Genomic DNA, 5200 nt, shown 5'->3' on the forward strand with positions numbered 1-5200 from the left:
CACGGGTTCGAGGTGCGATGTGAATATTAATTATGGACTAAAAATTCAACCTTTTTAACGTTCAAGTTAAAGGTGCGATGTAGGAAGTTCAAATTGTTGCTTAGTATTATCTTCTGGACTTCTGAGTTTGAGGAGAAATATTAAGGACCAATTAAAGAAACTCAGATTCAAACCTTAAGGGTGCGATGCGAAAAAGTATCTCACACTCAATCCTTCAAACTTACGAGTTAAGAGGTGCGAGATGGAAATTATTCATAGATCAGTTCCAGCTTACAAAAGCAAGTTTAAAAAGATTAAGGGAAAAGCAGTAAAAGAACAGAAGTGGAGAAAGGCAATTTCATTGATTAAAAGGACAGAGCCAAGGCTTATATACCTTGCAGCTCTGTCCAAAAAAACTTACAAAAGAAATAAGAAAAGAGAGCCTCAGCTACTTCCGAGGTGGGAGGACAGCTCGCCCTGGGAGCCCAGAAGGTTGACCTCCTAGGATCCGCCCTGCTGTGAAGGAACCTCCTCTTGGGTCGTGCCGACCTCGATAGGCTCTTGGCTAGGGGCATCCTCTTCCTCCATGTCGGAGTAGTCAGAGTCCAGCTCCCTGACGTACTTGTCCACCAGGGATTGAGGGCCAGGAGTACCGTTAAGCCCAGAAGCCCACTTCTCAGAATACTTCTTCTTGAGACCGCTAAGATTGATCTAAAGATGAGGCATGTCGGCAGCAATGCCCTTCATCAGGAACTTGAAGCCAACATCACTGAAGTCTTTGGCAAACCCGTCGAAGTCTGGGTGTTGCCTGAATGACTCCTTCAATAGAGTTCCATTGGTAAGGCGCTCCTTCAGGTCTTTGAGCTCGGTCGTAAGGCGCCCAATTGAGGCGTTCTTCTCCTAAAGGACTTGAGCAAGGTCGTCCTTCTCCTTCAAGAGTTGAAATTTCTCCTTCTCCAGCCCCTTGGTGATAGCATGGGCTGCTCGGAGGTGGGCCTTGTGTTTCTCACCTTCATTCTTCAAGAATCGGCCTTGGCATCCACCTCGGCCCTTAAAATATCCACCTCACCTTGGGCCTTTAGCAGCTCGCCCTTCAGCGTGGTGAGGCCTCTAAGGCAGCAGAGGAGTTCTCCCTCTCCTTTGCTGCCAAAGCCTCTCTTCCATCCAGTTCGGCTTTGACCATAACCGCTGAATGAATGGAAGCGATAAACGCCTGCGAAAGTCAAAGAACACGATGGTTAGATCAAGCTGAGAATTGAGAGTAAAAAATGACACAAGAGCAGGTCTTACCTCGGCAACGTTGTCAATGGTCCTCTGCAGTACGAACCCAGGATCACTCACGAACTTGGATGCTCTCCTCAGACTGTGGTCCAAGCATGTGGCCGAGATGCGGGACACCTAGTCCTTCACCTCAGAGCTCGACGGTTCCATCTTGAACCGCATTCTCACATCAGATGTTCCCCCCATCCGAACTTCGAGGTCATCCACCAAATCAGCATGACTCGTAGGCAGAGTCCCACGAGCCCCAACCTCCGAGGAGGAGGAAGTCTTCTTCTTCTTTCTTCTTCTCCTCAAAGGAGATTCTCCCCTCACCTTGTTCAGGGGAGATACGTCAAGCGCCTCGGACTCCTCCCTTGAACGCTTCTCTCCAGATCGACCCCCAGACAAGTCTAGCTCGATCACGGGGGTGGGGACTGCAGAAGATGGCCCAGAGTTACCCTGAGCCTTAGTCCGTGGCACCGTAGGCGTCACCGGTTCAGTACCCACCACGGTCTTGAGGGCGTGAGCACGACCTTTGGACTTGCGCTTCACACTGCCAGTGAATCCGCACACCATTGCTGCAAAACAAACAAGCAAAAAGTTAGAGACCAAAAAAAAGTTAAAATTGAAGATTGAGAACGAGCACGGCTTACCGAGCTCGGAGTTTGGCCTCGAAGCTTCAATCAAACGAACTAAAGGGTTATAGTCCAATAACCCAGACTCTAAGAGCAGCTTGTCGGTGACCAAGGTTACGATCTTCGGTCCCTTGGGAAGTGATCCTTGTAGTGCTTGAGGGTGTCGAAGGTGGCTTGAGCAAGTTCGGGAATCAGCTTAATTGATACTGTACAAAGCAAACAAAAATTCAAGTTAGATGTGAAAGGCAAGAAGTTCAAAAGAATGAAAACAAGAAAGACTCATACCTAAGTTCCCAAACCTAGTGGGAACATCAAAGAAGGCGCGACCAGACTCATCCTTTGCCAGCCACTCTCCAGAGGCAAAGAACCACTTACCTACCCATCCTTTGATGGAAGTCGGCCCCTTGACTATACCGCCCGTGCCTTTCCTTGCGCACATGTAGTACCGACCAGGCTTCTTATGATGGAAAAAATACATACATGCGCAGCGGAAGTGAGCAAGAATTGAAATAACAATCTAGATGCATAATACAACCTAGGATTAAACATGCATGGTCATACATTATGATGCTTAGAGATAAGTAGAGAAAAATACAAACCTTTGTAGCTTTTCAAAAATCTTCAAATAGCTCCAATGAAGGACCACCAAGAGATCTTCCTAGCTATTCTCAAGGCTTGGAATAGAATGGTGGGACTCTTTTTAGAGAAGGAAAAAATTAGAGAAAAGTGGAGCTAAAAGGAGTTATGTAAGCTTTTTGAAAACACATCAAATGGCCAAAGGTTCCAAGAGTTTTTGATGTTTGAACAAAAGCCTTCTTAAATAGGCAAATTACATGCAACTCTTGCATGTCAAAGTTCACCAAAAGCTTACAACACATATTCCACTCATGCATGGCATGACTAAGTGTCAAAATGCATGTCTAAGTTCACCAAAAGCTTACAACACACATTCCACTCATGCATGGCATGGCTAAGTGTCAAAATGCATGTCTAAGTTCACCAAAAGCTTACAACACACATTTCACTCATGCATGACATGGCTAAGTGTCAAAATGCATGTTTAAGTTCACAAAAAACTTACAACACACATTCCACTATCCGAAAATTGGGTAGAAGTGAATTCCTTCTTGCACCCTATGTCCCTAGCTATCTACCGGGTCTTACCCTTGAAATGGGAGGCTTATTGAGCCAGCGCTGTTGAGCTGCTCTCACCCATGCAGATCTAAGGATAATCCCGAGTAAATAGAAGTTCATAGTTAGCTCAGGATTAAGATCGAGTTACCTAGGCCATCAAAGTTGAGATAGTCAGTTTCAAACAGTAAACAGTGTTATAAAGTAAAAGTGACTATCTGATGGTCCGGTCTTATGCAAACTCTTTGCACGGGACACCCCCACTCGCATGTCTTCACATGAACGAATTAGGATCACATCGTTTGTACCAGCTACAAAGTGGGCCGCATCCATAGTGTCCCCAGAATAAGGCGCCCAACCTTATTCCTATACTATAGACCATTTAGACTGTTAACTCAAACTTGATCCATATTTATGTCTCTTACATAGAGTTTGAGTCTCAGGTAACAGTCTAGGATCCTTTATTTTATTGGATTTAGATATAGTAAGAACATTTTATTGGATCAATAACTACTTATTGATTAAAACCTTCAATAACAACTTTATTGAATGATAAAAGTATATCTGTCATTTTCAAACTATGAGTTTTAGGACATAAAACCCAACATCTTAGCTATCCTCTTGGCTTCGAAGTATTCAAGGAGTTGCTCGACACTTAGTAGCTCGGCCTCGTCCTCATCCTGAGCTCGCAACCAAAAAAGGATGGCTAAAGCAAAAATGACACCCCACCCATTGGGAGCCACTTGAGCAGGAGCCAGTCCAGTTCGGTTTAAGAACTCCTGGGCAAAAGGATGAAAGGGAAGTCTGAGGCCGTACTCAAACATCTTTAAATAAATAGTGACCCATCCCTCTGGGGGATTGTCAGCTCTTTCCTCTTCCTCTAGAATCCTAAGAAGGATATCGTTCGGAATTTTAAACCCCCTACGGAGGGGTCCGAGATAGTGCTCGGGCATCTTTGAAGGGTACTCCAGACCCTATCCCGAGGTGGAGGTATCACTATCCTCTTCATCATCTGAAAACCTAAAGTTCTCTATTTCATTTAGCTCAGACTCTAATCTACGAGCTAGGACCTCCCCAGAATCGCTTGGTTTGGGGGGCGAACTACTTATGGTCCGACCTACACTACCTAGGCTATCACTACTGGAGGGGGAAGACAAGAAAACCATCATATTCGAAAAAAAAAGAAAAGCGAAAATGACTGACCTACAGAAGGTTCGAGCTGGTTTCAGATCGAACTCCAGAAATTCAGGAAATGTAAGGTTTGACCTGAAGTTTCGGGACTATTTATAGCTAATCGGAAAAATCTCTGCGCCGTACACGTGTAATCAACAAGCGGCTAGGATCTTCTCGAGATACGCAACGACGAAATACTTGAGTGCTCCGACAACCTGGCAGATCGAAACATCTTCCGCAACGGTCATATTCCCTCTACAAATGAAAAGTCGCCACGTGTCCAGAATAGATTCGAATGAACTTCTCTGACAGGTTGAGATCGAACCTGACAGAGAGGGGGCCAATGTTTGGGGGTAAACATACCCAAGACACGTGGAGGACCCTTATTGGTGTTTGAAGAAACTAAATAAGAGGGATTACCAAGGTCCACCTCGGCCCAGCCGAGGAGACCGGGTTCGCCCATTATGAAAGGCTAAGTATGGGCACCAAGGTTCGACCTGACTGGGGTCCGACCTGCTCGGAACCCGACAGGTCAGATATGAGAAAAGACATATAACCGCCGGTCGTGTGTACTGTCGGATCCATCACCTATAAATAGAGGGCTTCATTTCACGCTCAGGTATCGAATCTCACCTCGAACTAAATACGGAGTCCGATCTATACTGACTTGAGCGTCAGAGTGTTTATCCTCTTGTGCAGGTCCACCCGAGTGTTCAGGTCGGAACCGGAGACCGGGTTCGAGCTTGATTCGTGAAGAACCGTTGTGCAAACCCTTGCATAAACACCTTGAATGCATGATGTTGCTTCTCGGGTTCTCTCCTACGTGGGTCTCTCAAATTATGAGTTGTATAACAATCGTTCGTTTCTCGCCTGAAAGGTCTCATTAATCCATCGCGAGGGATCAGGCAGGGTGACCCTCTCTCACCTTACTTGTTTCTTATTTGTGCTAAGGGTCTCCCGATGATGCTCTGTCATGCTGCTACTACTGGAAATATTACAGGTACCGCTCCTGCCTTAATTGG

At 45.7% G+C, this 5200-nt stretch overlaps 1 long non-coding RNA gene across 1 annotated transcript; it reads right to left on the reverse strand.

Annotated features, from left to right (window-relative positions):
- Positions 1–229: 229 nt before the first annotated feature.
- Positions 230–3169, reverse strand: LOC111025665 (uncharacterized). Its single transcript, XR_015790183.1, has 5 exons — positions 2474–3169; positions 2160–2331; positions 1893–2080; positions 1270–1817; positions 230–1192 (listed from the first exon to the last, which is right to left on the reverse strand). It is a non-coding gene; the product is annotated as an uncharacterized LOC111025665 (long non-coding RNA).
- Between the last annotated feature and the right edge of the window lie 2031 nt (positions 3170–5200).

The sequence above is a fragment of the Momordica charantia genome (genome assembly GCF_013281855.1).
Source record: "Momordica charantia cultivar OHB3-1 chromosome 4 unlocalized genomic scaffold, Mcharantia_2.0 BLBB01000004.1, whole genome shotgun sequence".
In the NCBI taxonomy this organism is placed as follows: Eukaryota; Viridiplantae; Streptophyta; class Magnoliopsida; order Cucurbitales; family Cucurbitaceae; genus Momordica; species Momordica charantia.